This window comes from Bos indicus x Bos taurus, chromosome X (genome assembly GCF_003369695.1).
Source record: "Bos indicus x Bos taurus breed Angus x Brahman F1 hybrid chromosome X, Bos_hybrid_MaternalHap_v2.0, whole genome shotgun sequence".
NCBI classification, from domain to species: domain Eukaryota; kingdom Metazoa; phylum Chordata; class Mammalia; order Artiodactyla; family Bovidae; genus Bos; species Bos indicus x Bos taurus.
Genome location: NC_040105.1, coordinates 24,348,069 through 24,372,915, shown reverse-complemented (window position 1 = coordinate 24,372,915; position 24,847 = coordinate 24,348,069). Strand labels below are relative to the sequence as shown.

At 43.2% G+C, this 24,847-nt stretch overlaps 1 pseudogene; it reads right to left on the bottom strand.

The window, feature by feature from the left end:
- Positions 1 to 2,708: 2,708 nt before the first annotated feature.
- On the bottom strand, positions 2,709 to 4,505 carry LOC113887967 (annotated as a pseudogene).
- Positions 4,506 to 24,847: the final 20,342 nt, after the last annotated feature.

The window sequence follows — 24,847 nt, the reverse complement described above, 5'->3', positions numbered from 1 at the left end:
GGAAATATAGACGGCAGGAAGAGATGGGGCCAACAGAGAATGCGATGTTTGGATGGCATTACTGATTAAATGGATGTGAGTTTGAGAAAGTCCAGGAGTGAGTGGGTGATGGACAGGGAAGCCTGGCATGCTGCAGTCCATGGGGTCGCAAAGAGACAGGCACAACTGAGCAACTGAACTGAACTGATGGCTGGCTCTACCAGTTCTCACTCAGGCTCCTTGTTTGACTCCTGGGAAGACCTGTATATCCTCTGTCTTCACTATTACTGTCCGCACTTTTCTGTCACCCTGAGGGGGATTGACAGTTGCCTCCGCTCAGCCTGACATCTATCCAAGTGTCTGCCAGTACTGACAGCAGGGACAGACTGTGGTTGCCCCATTGTTATGGTTTTCATGTTCCCCTGCATCCTCTGGTCCTCTCCCTAATGACTAGACCACCCGGAAATTTCCCCTATGCCATGTCAGCCCACCCTATATGTAAGCCCATAGTACCCTCAGTACCCAGGTGTAGAAGTCAGAGTAGGCCATGTTTACCCACAGGTGTTTTGGGGGGCTTCTGGGAACTAACAGCAGAGGGCAGGATGCTCTGGCCTCGGACAGTGACCTCGAGAGTACTGTCTCTCTCAGGGTTTGGGCCTCTTCCCCATATCGACCGGAGTCCTCCCAAGCTGGAAGCAAGTGGGTGACACATCTGACTACCTCTGCCTGGGGCTCCCAGAGCTTAAACGGTGCTGGGGCTGTGTGTCCCTTTCTCCTTTGGGTTGGGGTTTCCCTCGGTCCTCTCTCCAGGTCCTCACACTGATTTCCCATGGCCTAGGAAAGCCTGTCTTCTCATGCTACAGCCTTGAATTTCCTGAGACCACCTCAGAGGATGTGAAGGCTCCCTCGTGGGCATGCCTGCCTGTGGTCACTCATGGCTTACCCTAGGGGAGGGATTCTGTGGTGTCCCCACTTTTATAATGTGAGTGGGTCCCTTAGTCCTCATGGTCCTCTGCTTGACTCTTGGCCTGACGTGGAATTTCTCCTGAGGCTGCCCCCTGAGCCCAAGTTCCTCACCTCCTGAGACGGTCTAAATGTGTGGGGTGCATCATGCCGGCATTCCCTAATTTTCCAGAGGGAGGTGTCGAGTGGTAGGGCTGTGTTCTAGGTGCAGTCCCTATATCCTCATTTGGAGTCACTAGTTTTCTATTCTGTACTGAGTGAGGCTTCTCCCAGTAGACCAAGGTTGTCACCTCCCTGACACCACTCCCAGTGGAAAGGGGCACTTCAGCCAGAAAGCTTTGTCCTGGACCATGTATGGCTGACATCAGGGGTGGGTCTCCAAAGTCTCCTCTGTTCTGGGCTTAAGTAATCCTCTAGCCCCTCGTTCAGGGACCTGTTCCTAACTCCTGACTGGACTCAGACTGCACCCTCCACTCATCCGAGGCTGTGTTCCTCAGAACCAAGGCATTACTTTCTTGGAAGTTCTGGATTGGAAGACAGGATGAGCCAGATGTGTGCAAAGCTACTGGGGTCTTCTGAGGAGCAGAACATTATAGGGCTCCACTCTTCTGGAGTCAGCGGTCCTCAGTCATAGCTCAGGTTTCTTACCTTAACTTCCAGTAGCATAGGGTTAAGGTAAATCCTATCCTGCATGAATGCTGGAATGCATGTACTACATATAAAGCAGTGGCATAGTCTTTAATAAGTATTGGTCTGTAATAACTGCAAGTTATGATTATTATAAACCCTTGAAATACCACCTACCCATCTGAGTTTATTTTTAATCTGTGAAGATAGCAGAGAATATGCAGTGAATTAGGACAAAAGAAACAAATATTCTTAAATTAGCTAAATAAGTCAAAGTATTTTTTCTTTTTACTAATAGAAAGTTTAAAAGAAATAAGGTAAACAACAACTTAAAGACGTTTTTCCTCCACTTCTTTTGTTTCTCAGTATTTTCTGTGGTCGTCTATTGCATTACCATCAAAATCTCTCCCTCAGTGCCCTGTTACCTACTTCCAGATCATGGAGACAGTAAGGATGGTTTGTGAATCTCTTTTACATCTACCGAAACTGTAACTTTAAAACTCTTAAAACAGCAATAAATGTAACAGCAATATCATTACCAAATTAATATTCTGAACAAAAACAAACTTAGAAGTTAAAACATTTGGAGAAAAGGAAATAAATAATGTGTAGAAGTTAGTCATGTAAAACAGTAATGAGATCTAAACTTGGTTTGCTTCACCCCTACTACCTTTCACTCTTTAGAAGCTTGACTGCTCTTCAAGAAAATTCTGTTCCAAAGTCATGTTACCTTGTTTGGATTGTGAACAATATTCAATACTTCCAATGTTTTTTACAAATACCCAGACTGTGGCTTTCAAAAGTTTAAAACACCAAAGACCTATGATTTATATGATCCATACATTTGTATTCTGAAGCACAATAAACCTTATCAAAAGTAGTAACATTACAAAATACTTACCACCTCCCTCATCTCTTTACCCATCTACTTTAAATCATCTTTCACTAGATATTTCTCCTATGGATAAAGGGGGAAAGATACATATTTTGTTAAAATGAACTGCAGGTAAACTCCCTTACTACTTAAAACTGTAGGAACACATAGGTATTGTTCCCTCCACCCCTACTACTCTGCACTATTTAGGAGCTAGATTGCTCTGTTCCAACACAAAGGGAACAAAGTGCCCTGGCCTCCCTCCTTAGATGTGGGAGGAGCTGCAGGACTTGGCCCTGGGAGGGGCACTGGCCTCAGCCATAGCTGGATGCTGCATCGCAACTCTCAGCCCTGCTCTCTCTGCCTAATCTCTCAGAGCCTCATCATAGAGGTCTGGGAAGGAACTAGGGACTGTATCATGGAACTCGGCCAGAAACTCTAGCACTTTCATCTTACTGGTCTCAGCACAAGCTCTTGGGCCCCACAGGAACTCATAGTGTGGATGATCACTATTGGGCACCTGGAGGTACTTCAGGTACTTCTTCTGCAGCAGCTCTTTGGTGATGAGCCTTCTGGGCTCCCCAAAGATCAGGTGCTTCCTCCCAGCATAGACCCCGAACACACTGAGGAATTCCCAGACCTCCTTGGTGGCCTGGTTCCCCTTCATGAAAATGAACCCCAGGAGCGCCATGAGGAGACTGGACTTGGGCGGCCCCTTCTCATCACTTGGACCTTCGTCACCCCCGAGGCTGAGCTTGCTGATGAGGACATAGATGTTCCTGCTGTGGTCCACTTCCTTCAGCTCCAGGCCAAACACCAGCTCCATGCACTCAGAGGCTCTCCTGAGGATCTCTGGGAAGTGCTGCCTGTACTTCCTGTTGATGACCGTCAGCAGGGCGTTCTGTCATGGGCTCCTTCGTGCCATACTTCTCCAGCAGGAACTCCACCAGCATGCTGGCCTTCCTGGTCAGAGGATCATTGAGAATGCTCTGAGTGGCCAGGGCTGCCTGGGAGGCACCTGCACTTTCTTCCTCTGGGCCCTGGGCTCCTTCATCAGATCCTGCACAGGAAGCCCCTGCATCAGGAGAGCTAGTGGCCAAGGCTCCCTGAAGCTTCTGGCTTTCGCCAGCAGCAGGGGAGCTCGGGGGAGAACCCTGAGGGCCAGAAGAGGGAGAAGAGGGGCCCTCCTCTTCTGCGGCTGCAGCAGCACTGGTCTTGGCCTCCTGGGGACACTGAGTGTCCCTCTGGATCTGGTGGCATTTCACATGGGCATGGTACTTATTGTTGTGCCTCTGAGGCATGAGGACACAGGTCTCAGACTGCAGGTGGGCATGCAGGCAGGAAGGCCGGCACCAAGGGCACCTAGAGTAAGGACAAGAAGATTCCGTGAGCACCTTCACCCGGAAGAGTCCTCCCTGGCTTGACTAAGGCTGCCTCTGAGGGGTCTTTCAGGCCAGTGCTCTAGAACCACAGGGCTCCTGTTCTCCTGGTCAGGCTATCCCGTAAGACCCCTGAGGAGGATATGAGAGTGAGCACTGGGGCACAGCCAGACAGCCCTGCCTGGGTGTTAGAGGGGAGCCTGTCAGGGCTGGCAGAGGAGGCAGGTTCTCTCAGGTCACATTTAGAGTCAGGATGAAAATTGGGACAAGACTCCCCCATATCCGAACCCCACCCCCACCACTCCGCACACACCCTGTTCCCTCTCCTGCTCTGAAGTTGACACTGCCTCCTTTGTTGTCACCCCAGAGGAAGAGAGGAGGGAGTACTCAGCCCTCCACCAAAGGGTCCCGGGATCTGCCCCTCTGCTGTCCGGCGGCTGCCCCTTTACAATAACACCCTAACTTCCCGTAACTGCAGCCCCACTTCCCTCTGTTTGTCTGGGAGGAAATGCTGAGCACAGGGGAGGGTCCTGAGTGGTCCATGTGATGGGAAGGATGGTCGTCACCCTGACTCCTCCCGAGCCCTGACATCCCCCCTCTGCTGACTGGCTGCCAGCTCCTCGGACCGTGGTCCCCTCCTCGCTGTGTCCTGTGTCCTCGATCACAGTAAGGGAGCCCCTCATTCTTTAGAGCCGCCCGGGTGCTGCCCGGATGGTCCGCGTCTGAGTCTCAGTGGTTGGGGTGTTATGTGTAGCCACCGTTCTGGGGCGTGGAGACCCTCAGTCCCCCGAATGTCCCACCTTCACTCCACAGGGCTCGTGGCTCTTACTCTATTGAGCAGAGCCAGAGTCCAGCAGAGCCTGACTGAGGCATTCTTCCCTGACACCCACTAGGGGTTAGCAGATGGTCTTGTGGCCTAAGAACTAGGTCTGAGAGCAGGGGCAGGGTGGCCTGAAGTTGTGCGGTCCCCTCTATTTGGCCGGAAAAGGGTTTGGGGGTGTGGAGATGTGTCCCCGCACTAGTAACTCATGTCACCTCCACCTTTGACAACTGATGAGACTTGGGACTCCTCTGTCTGGTCACCGTCCACAGCAGCTCTCAAAGATAACGCAACTCTCACAGATGGTGTCTCACTCCAGCGTGTTTCGGAAGATTTCACTTCCTGTCATGCACATCTGAGCTCCAGGAGGACACCAGGGGCGGGGCCTGGGTGGGTGGGGTTCCAGGGGAGTTTCCTGCAGCATTGGCATGGGAGTTTTCCTTGACTCTTAGGAGGTCCTGGGACGTTACTGTGATGAGCTCAGTCAACTGGCCTCACTCCATGCCTCTCACTTCTGTCAGCAACCCTGGCAGAGAGTGTTTAGGAGTCTGAGCCTAAAAGCCTTCGTGGAGCTCTGGAGACTGAGAGCAAGGGCTCTCTGGGGCCCCTTCTTCTGTGCTGAGTGATGCTCTCTGTTCTTTGTGTCTTCCCTTGACTGCTGTAGGTGCTGGGCTAGGGCCCATCTGCTGACCTGAGAACAAAGCCTCACATGGAAGACATCAAATCCCCAGAGTCCTGGTGTGACGTGCACGTACATCTCATCTGGACACTTCTTCCTGATGCTTATCTGGACACTGCTGCCTGAGGCTTCCTGGAAATGGCTGAAGCAGGTAAGACGAACTGAGAGTGAAGGATGGGAGACTGTCTTCTGTGGTGTGGAACCCCTCACATGTCACTCAGGATCTTCATATTGACTGCTAGCAAGGCCTGGAAATCCTTCCCTTTCTGGCATGAATCCACCCCTGTCCCCAACCATGGCCCACACAATCCCAGAAGAGTAAGTGAAGGAAGGGGATCCTTCGCCTGACAGTTCTCACTGTGGGCTCTTAGTTGACCACAGGGGCATTGCTCTTAAGTTCTGAGATGAGTTTCTGTCCTTTTGTATAATTACTGTAATACTAGTCTTTCTCTTTTGGTCCCTGTGCGATAGTCTATTAAGGTGACCGTTGAAAAGGCACAGTTGTAATCCACTAACATTCCCTGGTGACTCAGGTGGTGAAGAATCCGCCTGCAATGTGGGAGACCTGGGTTCGATACCAGAGTTGGAAAGATCCCCAGGAGGAAGGCATGGAAACCCAATCCGGTATTCTTGCCTGGAGAATCAAAATGGCCACAGGAGCCTTTCAGGCTATAGTCCATGGGGTTGCAAAGTGTTGGACACAGCTGAGCAACTCAGCAAACACACAACAAAGTTTGTGCTGGTTTTTTAATGACCTCTGGGCCATACTGCTACATCCAGCCCAAACTTTGGTGCCCCATGGTCCTGGCATGGGGCTCTGAGATGCTGCCTCAGATACCCTCAGTGAAGCAGTAGAGATTCATGGTCCAAGGGCATACTTGAAGAATCAGGGGCTCAACTTTCAAGCCTCTTCCAGCTTATCTTGTTGTCTTCTTCCCTGGTAGGCTGCACACCTATGTCAGCCTCAGAGTACTCCCCAACCTGGGCACTCATATGGCCTAGTTCAATGGAGACCTATTGTCCATCAGGGATTATGTAATTTTGTGTTTTTGCTTTTGTTAATAGTTTTCTTTATTCCTTGTGTAAGTTTTCCATGTTTTTTCTTTTATTTTTTTCTGGATCCAGGAAATAGCAGCCCATGGTTGATTGGGGTCTTAGCTGCTCTGCATGTGGCATTAAATCTGTAAAGGAGTTAAGGAAAAGTGAGCCTTACAATATCTGCTCCTCCTGAATACACATAACATAGTATTTTGTTTGACACCTCTTTTTCCTAAGGCTCTCAGGGAATTCTTGTTGCTTCCATCTGGGCTGTATACATTGTTCTAAGGTTTTTTTGTAGGTATATTTTTTATATGGTTGCTTTTGTTTATGTTGTACTTTCTATTACATGATCTGAGCAATTGTTGATTCTTCCAGAGCAGTCTCTTGACTTTGCTGTGTTGATCTTTTTATACCAGATGTCTGAAGTTCCTTATATTTGTCAATATTTTCTGTGCCTGTTCCCTAAGCATTTTAATTCGAGGACCAAGTTTTTACCATCATCTTCTGCTTTTCATTTTCCTGAATCTTATTTATTTGGCATTTTTGTATATAACTTGGTACTGGCTATGTGTTCTTATCCATAGTTTTTTTTTCTATTTTTCAAATTAGTAGAGCTTTAAAAAATTGTTTTAATTGGAGGATAATTGCTTTATAATGTTGTGTTAGTTTCTGTTATACAACAGAATGAATCAGCTATAAGTATACATAGATCTTCTGCCTCATTAGCCTTTCTCCCACCCACTCATCTCACCCCTCTACGCTGTCACACAGCACCAGGCTGAGCTCCCTGTATTATATACAATTTTGCACTTGCTATCTGTGGTACACATGGTACTCTATATTTGTCAGTGCCACTCTCAATTCATTCCACCTCTCCTTCCCTTGCTGCATCCACTAACCATTCTCTACATCTGTGTCTATTCCTGCCCTGCAAATAGGTTCACAAGTACCATTTTCTATATTCCATGTTTATGCATGAATATACACTCTTTTTCTTTTTCTGACTTACTTCACTCTGTGTAAAAGGCTCTAGGTGCATCCACCTCACTACAAGTAACTTAAATTCATTCCTTTTTATGGCTAATATTCAATTGTATACGTCTACCACAACTTCTTTATCCATTCATCTCTCAGTTGAAATATGGTTGTTTCCATGTCCTGGCTACTGTAAATAGTGCTGCAATGAACTTTGGATACAGGTGTCTTTACAGTTATTCCTTTCTCAGTGTATATACACAGTATTTCTATTGCTGGGTTACATGATAGCTTTAATCCTAGTTTTTAAAGGAATCTCCCTACTGTTCTGCACAATGGCTATATCAGTTTCCATTCCCACCAACAGTGGAAGAGCTTGTACAATTTTTGATGATGGCCATTCTGACCATTATGAGGTGACACCTTAGTGTAATTTTGATTTGCATTTCTCTCATGATGAGCAGTGTTGTGCATCTTTTCATGTGTTTGTTGACCCTCTGTATTTCTTTTTTAAAAGAACAAATTGAGGATTAGAAAAACTTCAGCAGATAATATAGACAGTTCCCATACAGCCACTCTTCTTCCACTTGGTATCTTCTATTATTAACATCTTGTGTTGGTTCAATGGATATGAGTTCATTTGTCACAATTGATCTACTAATATCAATACGTTATTATTAACTATTGTTCATTGTTTACAACGTATTTTACTTCATGTGTTTTACAGTTCTTTAGTGTTTGACAAATGCATATTTTGTACTCAGCCAACATGGTGTGGTTCAGAGGAGCTTGAATCCCCCATGGATCTCACATGCTCCACCTGTCCATCCCTCAAAACCTCACTTGGAACCACTGACAACTACTGAACCTGTTACTCTTTTAAAGGTTTGCATTTTCCAGAATATAATATTGATGGCATCATACAGTATGTCAGCTTTTTATACTGGCTCTTTCTGCTAATCAATATATGTTGAAGTTTCTCTATATCTGTTTATGGTTTGAAACTTTTTTTTTCAGGGCTGAATAGCTTTCCATCATGTAGATTACCATAGTTTCTTTACCCACTCATCTGCTGAAGGTCATCTTTGGTGATTTTTAGTTTTTGGCAACCATGAATTAGTCTGCTATTAAAATTTGTTTGAAGGTGTTTGGATGGGCATAAGGTTTTGACACTTTTGAGTAAATACCCTAGCATTCATTTGCTAGATCATATGATAAGACTATGTTTAGCTTAAAACAAATTGCCAGTTTCCAAAGTATTTGTATCACTGCATTCCTTTTAGCAATGAGTTAGAGTTCCTATTTGTCCACAATTTTGCCAGTATTTGATATCGTGAGGTGTTTATTTTTGCGTTAGCCCTATTATGGGTTGTTTTTTTATTGTTGTTTTGATCTGAAATTCCCTGAAGACATATGATGTAGATCATCGTTTCATATACTCTTTACCATCTGTTTATATTATTCAGTGAGAGGTCTATTCAGCACTTTTAGGCATTTTTACATTGACTTCCTTGTTTTCTTATTGTTGAGTTGTAAGTATTCTTTGTATGTTTTTGCTACATATTTAATTTCTGATATGTGTCCTACAATTCTTTCTTCCCAGTTTGTGACTTAGCTTTTCATTCTCTGAATACAATCCTTGTGTGATTTTTTTTCTATTAATTTCTTTTTCTGGTTTTGAAATTAAAATGTAATGCTGGCCTCATGGAAGGAATGAAGAAGTGTTCCCTTTGCTTCTATTCTCTGAAATAGATTGTAGAGAACTGTTATCATCTCTTCTTTAAATTTTTGTTATATTTCATCAGTGGAATCATCTGGGCTTGTTGCTGTCTTTATTGGAAGCTTATTACCTATAGATTAAATTTCTTTAATAGAGGCAGACCTATTCAAACTATGTATTTTTCCTTTCAAAATTTTGGTTAGTTATATCCTCAAGCAATTTCTTAATTTAACTTTTAAATTTGAAGGTACAAAGTTGTTTATGATATTCATTTATTATCCTTTTAATGTCCATCATATCAATCATCATGACTCTTCTTTCATTTCTACTATTCATAATTGTTTTTTTTTTTTTTTTTTTTTTTCTTTAGAGTTAAAGCTTCTGGTTTTGTTGTTTTTCTCTAGTCTTCTTTTTTCCACTGTGATTAATTTCTGCTTTATTTCTTTTTCCTCTTTTTCCTTTCACAAGTTTACTAAGATGGAATGGTAAATTATTAATTTTAGGTTTTTCTAATATCGGCATTCAATGCTGTATATAGCTCTTTACAGATTTTGCTATATCCCACAACTTCTGATAAACTGTAATTTTGTTTTCAGTTAGTTGAAAATATTTCAAGACTTATTATTAGATTTTCTCTTTGGCCCACTTGTTATTTAGAAGTATATTTTTTAATCTCCAAATACTCTCAGTGTTACTGCTATCATTTTGTTGTCAGTTTCTAGTTTATTTTGATCCCAGTGTGAGAGCACTCTTTATATCATTTCTATTCTTTTAAGTTTGATAATGTGAGTTTTATGGCATAGAATGTGATCTGTCTTGCTGTATGTTCCATGTGAATTTGAAAACAATGTGTTTTCTGCTGTTGTTAAGTATTCTATAAATGTCATTTAGATCTAGTTAATTGTTGGTGTTTTTCAGTTCAACTACACCTTACTGATTTTCTGCCTACTGAGTCTGACAATTCCTAAAAGACATATATTGACATCTCTAGGTGTAAAAGTATTTCTGCATCATCAATATTTGCCTTGTGTATTTTAACACAGTTTTTTTTGGTCCAAACTCATTAAGGGTTGTTATGATTTCTTTGAGAATTGACCACTTAATCATTACATAATGCCTATCTTTACTCCTGACTTTCTTGTTCTAAATACTGCTTTGTTTGAAGTAAATTTAGGTAGTCCACCTTTTTTTCCCACTCATATTAGCATGGTATAGTTTTCTCCATCACATTATTTTTAATCTATTTTATCTTCAAATTTACAGTGGATTTCTTTTTTTTTTTTTATACACAGCATAAGGTTAGGTATATTTTTGTTGCTTCAATTCTTTTCATCAATATATTCCTTTTAATTGGTCTATTTGGACTATTAGCATGAAAAGTGATTATGCATAGTATTGGATTAACAGTATTTGTAACTGTTTTCTATTTATTGAACTTATATTTTGTTCCTTTTTTAATATTCTTTTTATGCATTCTCTAGTTTTGAATCAAGATTTAACTGTATTTTGTTTTCTGTTCTCTTTAGCATATCAGTTATACTTCTTAACATTTTTTAATGATTTCTGTAGAGTTTGCATCATACAATTGCAACTTATTCAAATCCTCTTAGAGTAACACAATCCTGCTTGAAGGTTGGTCTGTGTATCTCGTAGCAGATATTCCTAGTTCTTCCTCTTCTGTCCTTTGTATCATTTCTACCATTTATTCCTTTTATTCAGAATATATAATCACTGGATATATTGTAGTTATATTATTATTTTGGAAAAACAGCTATGTTTTTGCTCAACTGAACATAATAAAAAGCTTTATGAGATCTTCATTTATTTTTTCTCTAACTCTGTTACATTCCTTGTGTAGGCAAAGTTTGTGACCTGTATCATTTTCCTTTTCCCAGAAGAATTTGTTTTGGCAATTCTTGCAGAGTAGATCTACTGGTGACAACTTTCCATCCGTTTTTGTTTGTCCATTTAAGGATCTGTTTCTCATTACCATTGAAGGATTTGTTTTTCCCCTGGTTACAGAATTCTAGGTTGGTTTTAGTGTTTCTTTTTTTTTTCTCTCTCTCTCTCTTTCAATGATTTAAAAAGTTAACTCTAGTCTTTTCATGATAGCATGGTTTCTGAAGAAATGGTCCTGGTGGTTTAGTAGCTAAGTCATGTCTGACTCTTGTGACCCATGGACTGTAGCCTGACAGGCTCCTCTGTCCATGGGATATTCCAAGCAAGAATACTGGAGTGGTTTGCCATTTCCTTCTCCAGGGGATCTTCCTTACCCAGGGATTAAACCCAGGTCTCCTGCATGGCAGGCAGTTTCTTTAGCAACTGTGCTACCAGGGAAGCCCTTTCTGAAGAAAAACTTAGGTAATTGTGACTCTTTTTCTTCTCTAGTTTTTTTTTTTTTTTTCCTCTACTCCAAGAATTCTCTTTTTCATGGTTTTCTGCAGTTTGGGTATGATATGCTTAGGTGTAGATTTTATTTTGTTTTTTTCTGTTTGTCCTGTTTCGTGTTCTCTGAGTTTTCTAAATCTGTGGTTTACTGGCTCTCACTAATTTGGGGAAATTCTCAGTCATTATTAATTTATATATTCTGCTTCTTTCTCTATTGCTTCTTATATTATTCCCATTCTGCATTGTTTTTTAGTTGCTAAGTCTTTTCTGAGGCTTTTGTGATGCCATGCACTGTGGCCCACCAGGCTTCTCTAGTTGTATACATTCCTTGTTCCTTGTAATTCTTCCACAATCCTTGATTACTGTTCTTTAAAATTATTAAATGGTTGACACTTTTGTGACCGCAGGCAGGCACTATAGCCCACCAGGTTCTTCTCTTCATGGGATTTCCCAGCCAAGAATACAGGAGTGAGTTACCACTACATTTTCTAAGGTATCTTCCCCACCCAGGGATCAAACCTGCGTCTCCTGCATTGGCAGGTGTATTTTTTTACTGCTGAGCAACCAAGGATGGTATAAGCTATGTGAATTATGGCTATTCTAAAATCCTAATCTGATATTGAAAATGGTATCCTATATCTGAGTGTGATTAATTTCTTTCATTGTTTCATCAGACTAGACATTCCTGCTTTTTAACATAGTTTACAATTTTTGGTTGAAGGCTGAACATAAGTTATTGGATAATATGAACTGATTTAACTGGGCTTTTAGCATGAGGGTTTATGTTTATCTCAATAACAGGTATGTTGTGTTTGTGTGTTTGTATGGGTGTGTATGTTCACACTGTGTTTACTGTTTGCCGTTACTGGAGGTGCCTGACATTTCAATTTCTCTGTTGCTTTTTTTCAGTCGCTAACTCATGTCTGACTCTTAGCGATCCCATGGACTACAGCATGCCAGACTTCCCTGCCCTTCACTCTCTCTTAAAGTATGCTCAGACTCACATCCATTCAGTTGGTGAAGCCATGCAACCATCCCATCCTCTGTCGCCCTGTTCTCCTGCACTCAATCTTTCACAGCATCAGGTGGACAGATTATTGGGGTTCAGCTTCAGCATGAGTCCTTCCATTGAATATTCAGGGTGATTTCCTTTAACATTGACTGGTTTGACCTTCTTGCTGTCCAAGGAATTTTCAAGAGTCTTCTCCTGTACTAGAGTTTGAAAGCATTAATTCTTCGGCATTCAGTCTTCCTTATGGCCCAGCTCTTACATTTGTACATGACTACTTGGAAAAGTCATAGGTTAGACTATAGGTACCTTTTTTGACAAATTGACATTTCTGTTTTAAATATGCTGTCTAAGTTTCACATAGCTTTCCTTTGAAGGAGCCAGCATCTTTTAGTTACATGCCTGAAGTCAGTATCCACAAAGATACTGGGGCCCAAGAAAATAAAGCCTGCCACTGTTTCCACTTTTCCGCATCTATTTTACATGAGATGATAAGAACAGATGCCGTGATCTTAGTTTTTTGGGTGTTGACTGTGAAGCAGGCATTTTCACTCTCTTCTTTCAAACTCATCAAAATGCTCTTAGTTCCTCTTTGATTTCTTCCTTTAGAGAGGTATCATCTACATATCTGAGGTTGTTCATATTTCTTACAACAATGTTAATTCCAGCTTGTGATTTATTAGGCCAACATTTTCCATTATATAATCTGCATGGACGTTGAATAAGCAGGGTGACAATACACAGCCTTGATATCCACCTTTCCCACTTTTGAACCAGACCACTATTCCATGTGCTGTTCTGATACTTCTTAAACTTCATACATGTTAATTTGGCAACAGGCATGGTGGTCTAGTATTCCTATCTCTTTTAGAATTTTCCACAGCTTGTTGTGATCCCCACAGTCAAAGGCTTTCAGTTCAGTCACTCAATTGTGTCCAACTCTTTGTGACCCCTTGGACTGCAGCACGCCAGGCTTCCGTGTCCTTTACCAACTCCTGGATCTTGCTCAGACTCATGTCCATCAAGTCAGTGATGCCATCCAACCATCTCATCTTGTCATCCCCTTCTCCTCCTGCCTTCAATCTTTCCCAGCATCAGGGTCTTTTCCAATGAGTCAGCTCTTCGCATCAGGTGGCCAAAGTATTGGAGTTTTAGCTTCAGCATCAGTCCTTCCAATGAATATTCAGGACTGATTTCCTAAAGGATGGACTGGTTTTATGTCCTTGCAGTTCAAGGGACTCTCAAGAGTCTTCTCCAGCATCACAGTTCAAAAGCATCAATTCTTTGGTGCTCACCTTTCTTTATAGTCCAACTCACACATCCATACATGACTACTGGGAAAACCATAGCTTTGACTAGACGGATCATTGAAGGCAAAGTAATGTCTCTGCATTTTAATATGCTGTCTAGCTTGGTCATAGCTTTTCTTCCAAGGAGCAAGTGTCTTTTAATTTCAAGGCTGCAGTCACCATGTCTAGTGATTTTGGAACCCAAAAATATAAAGTCTCTTACTGTTTCCATTGTTTCCCCATCTATTTGCCATGAAATGATGGGACCAGATGCCATGATCTTAGTTTTCTGAATGTTGAGTTTCAAGAAAATATTTTCATTCTCGTCTTTCACTTTCATCAACAGGCTCTTTAGTTCTTCTTCATTTTCTGCCATAAGGGTGGTATCATCTGCGTATTTGAGGTTATTGCTATTTCTCCCGGCAGTCTTGATTCCAGCTTGTACTTCATCAAGCCCAGCATTTCACATGATGTACTCTGCATATAAGTTAAATAAGCAGGGTGGCAATATACAGCCTTGACATACTGCTTTCCCGATTTGGAACAAGTTTGTTGTTCCATGTCCAGTTCTAACTGTTGCTTCTTTACCTGCATACTGATTTCTCAGGAGGCATGCAAGGTTGTCTGGTATTCCCATCTCTTTAAGAATTTTCCACAGTTTGTTGTGATCCACACAGTCAAAGACTTTGGTGTAGTCAGTAAAGCAGAAGTCGATGTTTTTCTAGAACTCTCTTGCTTTTTCGATGATCCAGTAGATGTTGGGAATTTGATGTCCAGTTCCTCTGCCTTTTCTAAATCCAGCTTGAACATCTGAAAGTTCACAGTTCTTGTATTGTTGAAGCCTGGCTTGGAGATTTTTGAGGATCACTTTGCTAGCATGTGAGATGATCTTCCTTCAGCTCCAGGCCAAACACCAGCTCCATGCGCTCAGAGGCTCTCCTGAGCATCTCGGGCAAGGGCTGCCTGTACTTCCTGCTCACAACCTTCAGCAGGGCATTCTGAGTGATGGTCTCCTTCTTGGTGTACTTGTCCAGCAGGACCTCCACCAGCATGCTAGCCTTCCTGGCCAGACGATCTTTGTGAGTACTCTGAGTGGCAGGGACTGCCTGGGAGCCACCTGCACTTTCCTCCTCTGGGTCCTGGGCTCCTTCATCAGATCCTGCGCAGGAAGGTCCTGCATCAGGAGAGCTAGCAGCCATGGCTCCCTGAAGCTCCTGGTGATCGCCAGCAGCAGGGGAGCTTGGGGGAGAACCCTGAGGGACAGACGAGGGGGAGGATGGGCACTCCTCTCCTGGGGCTGCAGCAGCACTGGCCTGGGCCTCCTGAGTGTCCTCCTGGACCTGGTGGCATTTCCTGTTGTCATGGTACTTATTGTTATGCCTCCGAGGCATAATGACACAGATCAGAAACAGCAGGCGAGAATGCTGGCAGGAAAGCAGGTAAGGAGGGCACCTGGAGGAGTAATAAGGAGATATTCTGAACACCTTCAGTGAGGAGAGTCCTCCCTGGTTTGAACCAAGGGCACTTCTGCAGGGTCCTTGAGACCACGGCTCTGGAACCTACAGGGCTCCTGTTTTCCTGGTGAGCCTGTCCCCTGAGACCACTGAACAAGAAGTGAGAGTGAGCCCTGGATCCCAGCCAGACACCCCTGCCTGGGTGTTAGAGGGGGGCCAGTCAGTGCTGGCAGGGGAGGCAGTTTCTCTGAGTTCACATTCAGATTCAGGATGAAAATTGGGGCAAGACCCCCATATCCAACCCCTCCCCGCCCACCCTGTTCCCTCTCCTGCTCTGAAGTTGACACTGACACCTTCCCTGTCACCCAGGAGGAGGAGAGGAGGGAGCGCTCAGCCGCCGATGGAAGGGTCACGCGACCTGCTGTTCTGCTGCCTGTAGGCTGCCCCTTCAAAACTAAGCTCTAACTTCCCCTCTCAGACTGCAGCCCCCCTTCCCTGTGTTTGGCTGGAAGTGCTGGCCACAGGGGAGGGTCCTGAGTCGGTCATGTGATGCAGAGGATGGTCATTACCCTGACTCCTCCCGAGCCCTGACATCCCCCCTCTGCTGACCGGCTGCCAGCCCTTCGGAACGAGGTACCCTCTTACCCCAGTGTCCCCTGTCGGCGATCACAGTCAGGAAGCCCCTCAGCCTTTAGAACTGCCCAGAAGCTGACCAGTTGCTCTCCGGCCAAGTAACGCTGGGTAAGGGGTTAGGCATGGCCACCAATCTGGGGTGTGGAGACACTCAGTACCCCCGTGGGTCCCTCCTTCACTCCACAGAATCCTGGACTTCCCTGTACTGAATAGAGGCAGGGTCCAGCAACCCCGCACCCAGATCTAGCACCCCTGGACCCAGGTTATGTCCCGAGAACCCACGTGCTTAGCCGATGGACATTGCACCTAAGAACCAGGTCCGAGCCTCCAGGCGTAGAGCAGGTATGGGGTTTCCAGGGGGCTGGGAAGTCCCCTCTTTACGGATGGAAAAGGTGTTGGGAGTGCCAGGGCATATCTTTGTAACTATCCAGTGCACTTGTAACTCATGTCACCTCTGACTTGGACCCCTGATGAACCCTCGGACTCCTCCCTCTGGTCACAGCTACAGAGCTCTCAAAAATAGCAGCACTCTCAAAGATGGCATGGCACCCAGCCTGGATAGGGGGCCATCACTTCCTATCATGCACATCTGGGCTCCAGGAGGATAGCAGGGGCGGGGCCTGGGTGGGCGGGGTTCTGGGGGAGTTTCTGTCAAGAGGGGGGATGAGGTCCCTTCTTCAACTCATAGTGGGTCCTGGGATGTCCCTGCTGATCTCAGTCAACTGGCCTCACTCCTTACCTCTCACTTCTCTCAGTAAACCAAGCAGGAAGAATTTGGGAGCCCGAGCCTGACAGCCTTCCTGGAGCTGCTGAGACAGACAGTGAGGGCACTCTGGGGCACCTTGTGTGCTGAGTGATCCTCTCTGTCCTCTATCCCTGTCTTCCTCCGACCGTAATGCTGCATTATGTCCCGTCTGCTGACCTGAGGGCAAGACCTCACCTGGAAGATGTCAAATCCACAGACGCCTGGTGAGAAGTGCACCGGCATCTCATCTGGACACTTCTGCCTAAGGCTTCCTGGAACTGGCTGCTGCAGGTAAGATAAGCAAGAGGGAAGGATGGGTGAATGCCTTCTGTGGTGTGGAACCCTTCACATCTCACTCAGGATCTTCATATTGACTGCAGGCAGAGCCTAGAAACCTTTCCCTTTCTGGTATAAAACCACCCCTGTCCCCAGCCATGCCCCACACAATCCCAGCAAAGAAAGTGAAGGGGCTCCTTAGCCTGACGGTTCTCACTGTGGGCTCTTAGTCAACTGTAGGGGCATTGCTTGAAAGTTCTAAGATGAATTTCTGTCCTTTTGTACAATTACGGTGATACAGGCTTTTCTCTTTTAGTCCATGTGTGACAGTCTCTTAAGCTCATCATTTACAAGGGCCAGTTGTCATCCACTAACAAAGTTTCTGCTGGTTATTGCATGACCTCTGGGCCATACTGCCATGTCCATCCCAAACTTTGGTGCCCCATGATCCTGGCATGGGGTTCTGAGATGCTGCCTCAGGTTCCTTCAGTGAAGCAGTAGAGGTTCATGGTCCCACGGCCCAGTGGAAGAATCAACCACTCTAGTTTAAAGCCTTTTCCAGCTGATCCTGTTGTCTGTTTCCTTTGGGGCCTGCACACCTGTGTCAGCCTCAGAGTACTCCCCCACCTGGGCACTCACAGGGTCAAGTTCAATGGAGACATTGTTCCTCAGGGAATATTTAGTTTTGTGTTCTTGCTTTTGTTAGTAGTTGTCTTTATTCCTTGTGTAAGTTTTCCATGGTTTGTTCTGGGTACAGGAAACAACCGCCCAGGTGTGACTGTGGTCTCAGCTACTCTGGATGTGGTACTAAATCTATAAAGGATTTAAGGAAAATCGACAGTCTTACAATATGTCCTCATGAATACACATAACATATTATTCTATTTGAGACTTCTTTTTCCATAGGCGCTCAGGAAATTCTTCTTGTTGCCTTCGTGTAGACTGCATACATTTTTCTAACGTTTCTTTGTAACTACATTTTTCATATCTTTGCTTTTGTTTATCGTGTGTTTTCTATTACATGGTTTGAGTATTGTCGATTCTTCCAGACCAGTCTCTTGATTTTGCTGTGTTGATCATTTCATGCCAGATTTCTTAAGTTAGTTATATGTGTCAATATTTTCTGTGCCTGTTTCCTAAGAATTTTAATTCGAGGATCAAATGCTTACTATGATATTTTGTTTTTCATTATTGCTGACTTTTATTCATTTTGCACTGATGCATGTAACTCTGTACTGGCTCTGTGTTCTTATCCATAATTTTTTCTAGTTTTTAAATTAGTAGACTTTTAAAAAGTTGTTTTAATCGACAGATACTTGCTTTATAATGTTGTGTTCTTTTTGCTATACAACAGGATGAATCAGCTGTACATATACATATTCCTCCTGCCTGATGAGACTTCCTCCCACCCCCTCATCTCACCCCTCTAGGCTGTCACACAGCACCAGGCTAAGCTCCCTGTACTATATAGCAATTTCCCCCCAGCTGTCTTTTGTACACATGGGACTCGATATTTGTCAATGCCACGCTCTCAATTCATCCTACACACGCCTTCCCTTGCTGTGTCCACAGGTCCATTCTCCCATATGTGTCACTATTCCTGCCCTTCAAATAGGTTCGTGAGTACCATTCCTACTTTCCATGTGTATTCGTTAATGTACATTAGTTTTCTGTTTCTAACTTACTTCGCTCTGTAAACAGATTCTAGGTGCATCCACCTCACTAAAATTGACTTTAATTAGTTCCTTTTTATGGCTAGTATTCCACTGTATGTGGCTACCTCAACTTTGTTATCCAGTCATCTGTCAGTTGAAGTCTGCTTTGCTTCCACGTCCTGTCTATTGTAACCAGTGCTGCAATGAACATTGGATACAGGTATCTTTTCAGTTATGCTTTTCTCAGTGTATATGCCCAGTATTTCTATTGCTGGGTCATATGGTAGTTTTAATCCTAGTTTTAAAGGAATCTCCCCAGTGTTCTCCATAGTGGCTATATCAATTTCCATTCCCACCTTTTCTCTAAACTCTCCCCAGCATTTACTGCTTGTACAATTTTTGATGATGGCCATTCTGACTTGTATGAGGCGTCACATTGTAATTTTGATGTGCATTTCTTTCATGATGAGCGATGTAGCTCCTCTTTTCATGTGTTTATGAGTTTGTTGCCCCTCTGTATTTCTTTTTTAAAAGAACAGATTTAGGATTGGAGAAAATTCAGAAGATAGAATAGAGAGGTCCCATACAGCCACTCTCTTCCTTCACTCGGTATCTTCTATTATTAACATCTTCTTTTGGTACAATGGATACAAGTTCGTTTTTTACAGTGAATCAACTAATGGCAGTACATTATTATTAACTATTGTCCATTGTTTACAATACATTTTACTTTTTGTGTTTTACAGTTCTTTAGTGTTTTTACAGATGCATGATAGTATCAACTCAGCCAACATGGTGTCGTGCAGAGGAGTGTGAATGCCCTATGGATCTCCCATGCTCCACCTGTCCATCACTCAAAACCTCACTTGGAACCCCTGACAACTACTGAACGTTTTACTCTTTCTAAAGATTTGCATTTTCCAGACTGTAACACTGATGGACTCATACAGTACGTAGGCTTTTTATACTGGCTCCTTCTGCTAATCAATATACATTGAATTTTCTCTATAACTTGTTATGGTTTGAAATGTTTGCTTCCAGGACTAAATAGCATTCCATGTAGCTTACCATAGTTTGTTTATCCACTCGTCTACTGAAGGTCATCTGTGGTGATTTCAGTTTTTGGCAGCTATGACTTATTCTGCTATTAAAATTTGATTGAAGGTTTTTAGATGGGCTGGGCTCTTTTGAGTAAATACCTTAACGTTCATTTGCTAGATAATATGATAAGACTGGAGCTTCCCTGGTGGCTCAGATGGTAAAGCTATATTTAGCTTAAAAGAATTTGCCAGTTTCCAAAGTATCAGTATCACTGCATTCCTTTTAGAAATGAATTCATTTTCAGGTAGTTTGCCTGTTTCCTCTTCATTTATTTGGACTTCTGTGTTTCTGGTTTGTTCCTTTATTTGTGTAGTATTTCTCTGCCTTTTTCATCATGATTATTATTATTTTAATTATTGTGTTTGAGGTCTCCTTTTCCCAGACTTCAAGGTTGAATTCTTTCTTCCTTTTTGTTTCTGCCCTCTAAGGTTGGTCCAGTAGTTTGTGTAAGCTTCTTATAGGGTGAGATTTGTGCTGAGTTTTTGTTTGCTTTCTCCTCTAATGGGCAAGGCTGAGTAAGGTGGTATTTCTGTCTGCTGATAATCGGGTTTGTATTTTTGTTTTCTTTGTGCTTTAGATGAGGCGTCCTGCAGAGGGTGCTATCAGTGGTTTGGTGATGCTGGGTCTTGTATTCCTGTGGTTTCCTTTTGTGTCAGTTCTCACTATTTGATATCCTAGGGTTAGTTCTCTGGTAGTCTAGGATCTTGGAGCCAGCGGACCCGCTCTAAAGGCTCAGGGCTTGACCTTGAATTTTGCGTGGGTCTATACATTCTTTTCTGCTGGTCATGTACTCCTGTCCACTCTCAGCTGGTATTCTGCATGCACTTCTGTGTCTGAAGGTGTATTCCTGATGCATCCATGGAGAGAGATGTATTCCATGTCCAGCAACTCCTCTTGCCATCTTGTTCCTCCTGGACAAGATTCGTGAGAGTCCCTTGGACTGCAAGGAGATCTAACCAGTCAATTCTAAAGCATATCACTCCTTAATATTCATTGGAAGGACTGATGCTGAAGCTGAAGCTCCAGTATTTTGGCGACCTAATGTGAAGAACTGACTCATTGGAAAAGAGCCCGATGCTGGGAAAGATTGAAGGCAGGAAGAGAAGGGGACGACAGAGGATGAAAAGATTGGTTGGCATCACCTACTCAATGGACATAAGTTTGAGAAAGCTCTGGGAGTAGATGATGCACGGGGAAGCCTGGCGTGCTGCAGTCCATGGGGGTTGCAAAGAGTCAGACATGACCGAGAGACTGAACAGAACAGATGAGTCATCAAAATATTCTTGTCATTCTATATTTTTTGGATGAGTTGAAGCCTTCCCTTGCTAATTCCCTTACAGTGGCAAAGAAAGTGTGAGAAAATGTGTTCTCTGCTTGGTTTATCAAGTGTGAGCCAGGCACACATTTCCCTGGGCAAATTATACAAGCTTTAACCAAAACCTTGCAGGCGTCTTGAAATTATCATTGTCCCTATGAGCCACAAACTTGAGGGAGGATTGACAGAAACAATACAAAAACTGGACTCTGGCAATATAAGAATTAGGAACATGGGGCTTAATGAATTACAAATATAATGATAATTTTCCTGATTTTTTTGAAAGATTACTGTCTTTTAAAAATCTTTCATTTTCTAGATATAAGGAAATTTTTTAACACAGCAATTTGATAAATGGTACCTTTGTCATTAGAATTGAAACATTAATTTTTCTCTCCCTACAATATCACTCCAGAAATTAGAAACTCGCAGTGTTCTTATTTTCTTAGGAAAATAGGTATTTTTCAAAAATTCAGTGAGAATCTGTTCTTGTAGCAGGACACAAATGGAAACAGTGATTACACTACCGAGACTTGGACTGGAATGTCATATTTGACAGACACAGGAAGACTTGGATATGACCAGATAACTTGAGGAAACTAAGGTTAACCATCAGATCAGATCAGTCGCTCAGTCATGTCCGACTCTTTGCGACCCCATGAATCACAGCACGTCAGGCCTCCCTGTCCATCACCAACTCCCAGAGTTCACTCAGACTCACCCATCGAGTCAGTGATGCCATCCAGCCATCTCATCCTCTGTTGTCCCCTTCTGCTCTTACCCCCAATCTCTCCCAGCATCAGGGTATTTTCCAATGAGTCAACTCTTCGCATGAGGTGGCCAAAGTACTGGAGTTTCAGCTTTAGCATCATTCCTTCCAAAGAAATCCCAGGGCTGATCTCCTTCAGAATGGACTGGTTGGATCTCCATGCTGTCCAAGGGACTCTCAAGAGTCTTCTCCAACACCACATTTCAAAAGCATCAATTCTTCGGTGCTCAGCCTTCTTCACAGTCCAACTCTCACATCCATACATGACCACAGGAAAAACCATAGCTCTGACTAGACAAACCTTTGTTGGCAAAGTAATATCTCTGCTTTTGAATGTGCTATCTAGGTTAGTCATAACTTTCCTTCCAAGGAGTAAGCGTCTTTTAATTTCATGGCTACAGTCACCATCTGTATTGATTTTGGAGCCCAGAAAAATAAAGTCTGCCACTGTTTCCACTATTTCCCCATCTATTTCCCATGAAGTGATGGGACCGGATGCCATGATCTTCGTTTTCTGAATGTTGAGCTTTAAGCCAACTTTTTAACTCTCCACTTTCACTTTTATCAAGAGGCTTTTTAGTTCTTCTTCACTTTCTGCCATAAGGGTGGTGTCATCTGCATATCTGAGGTTATTGATATTTCTCTTGGCAATCTTGATTCCAGCTTGTGTTTCTTCCAGTCCAGCGTTTCTCATGATGTACTCTGCGTATAAGTTAAATAAACAGGGTGACAAAATACAGCCTTCACGTACTCCTTTTCCTATTTGCAACCAGTCTGTTGTTCCATGTCTAGTTCTAACTGTTGCTTCCTGACCTGCACAGAAATTTCTCAAGAGGCAGATCAGGTTGTCTGGTATTCCCATCTCTTTCAGAATTTTCCACAGTTGCTTGTGATCCACACAGTCAAAGGCTTTGGCATAGTGAATAAAGCAGAAGTAGATGTTTTTCTGGAACTCTCTTGCTTTTTCCATGATCCAGCAGATATTGGCTATTTGATCTCTGGTTCTTCTGCCTTTTCTAAAACCAGCTTAAACATCAGGAAGTTCACGGTTCACATATTGCTGAAGCCTGACTTGGAGAATTTTGAGCATTACTTTACTAGCGTGTGACATGAGTGCAATTGTGCGGTAGTTTGAGCATTCTTAGGCATTGCCTTTCTTTGGGATTGGAATGAAAACTGACCTTTTTCTGTCCTGTGGCCACTGCTGAGTTTTCCAAATTTACTGGCATATTGAGTGCAGCACTTTCAAAGCATCATATTTCAGGATTTGGAATAGCTCAACTGGAATTTCATCACCTCCACTAGCTTTGTTCATAGTGATGCTTTCTAAGGCCCACTTGACTTCACATTCCACGATGTCTGGCTCTAGATCAGTGATCACACCATCGTGATTATCTGTGTCGTGAAGATCTTTTTTGTACAGTTCTTCTGTGTATTCTTGCTGTTTCTTCTTAATATCTTCTGCTTCTGTTAGGTCCATCCCATTTATGTCCTTTATCGAGCCCATCTTTGCATGAAATGTTCCTTTGGTATCTCTGATTTTCTTGAAGAGATCCCTAGTCTTTCCCATTCTGTTGTTTTTCTCTATTTCTTTGCATTGATCACTGAAGAAGGCTTTCTTATCTCTTCTTGCTATTCTTTGGAACTCTGCATTCACATGTTTATATCTTTCCTTTTCTCCTTTGCTTTTCACGTCTCTTCTTTTCACAGCTATTTGTAAGGCCTCTCCAGACAGCCATTTTGCTTGTTGCATTTAATCAGGTTCGTGACATTGTACAGGAGACAGGGATCAAGACATCCCCATGGAAAAGAAATGCAAAAAATGGTTAACCATAAGGAGCCATAAAAACCCATAGGAAAAACAGCCTGGGACCTTGCTGATAGAATTTCCATCAGCCTTACCAGGTGAGTAAGGAAGATCACTTCTGGCAGGCACAGGAACTTTAGGATGTGTTGGGGACTTCAGGAAGAGAGGAATTCATCCAGATCTCTAGGTTTGACAACAAGTCTTGGCTGTGGCTTCCTAGACTCAAGAGGCTATTAAAATTTCCTTCTGGAGACTCCTTATCAACCGGTGCAACAAAGCAGATTTAGAAGCGCCTATTGGCAAATTGTTATTCTTACTGTACTTAGATAAATAATCAGGCCGAGTTTATTGAATTGAGACTTCCTTTGCAAACAAATTAGGTCTTAGTTTTCCTGTCTTCGGTAGAAATGAGGGACATGATGGAAAAAATTGGTTCAATATAAAGTGTACTACACATGTGTGGGTATTAGGTTCTAGTAGTATTACATTCCCTTGAAGTTTTATTATTTACTTGCAAACTGGCTTGGATCCTCAATTTTTCTAGTGTCCACCCGTATCTAGCTGCAACTTTCTTACGAATATTCCCAATTTCTCCCATCCTTTTGATGTGTCTGTGGGGAGACAGTGAGTTCCGAGTGATACACCTCTGCCATCTTGATCCGCTCACTCTCGCATTGTTTTGACTTGAATCACTGAGAACTAACATTGCCATTTTCCTGAAGTCCTGCAGCGTGAATCTACATGACTTGATGCAAGATCAGAGCGATTGTCACAACAGCTCATGTTCAAATAGACTTCATGCCTGTTGCTGTACGAGCCACTCAGAAAGTTAACCTGATCACCCAGAGATATTGCTAACTGTGATAGAGACATTTCAAACTGCAATAGTTGCTTCAATCCTGACACCTAGAAAACTTCTTGAATGACTAACCCCTGGGCTCAGAAACTGGTTTATAAGCAGCTCCAATCATTAACTTCTGTTTTTCTTTTGTTTCCATAGAAATGCCTCTTATTAGTAACTACCTGATACTCCCTGCATCATAGACCTAGCTTTGGGAGCCCACCTGCATCACCACCTATTGAAACGAGATATCATTCTTTTTTTAATTTATTGAATTGGAGGCTAATTACTTTACAATATTGTATTGGTTTTGCCATAAATGAACTGACCTGTTCTCAGAATGATGCAACTGCTGCCATGAAATGGAGGACTCCACTAATCCATTCTCTCTCTCCACAGTGACCAGATCAGCTTTTACCATGTGAGACTTGCAGGCAAGTTTCAGAGGAGGGAACTGTCAAGGCTTAGGGTACTCTGCCCCCAAATATACCACAGTGGCATATTGATT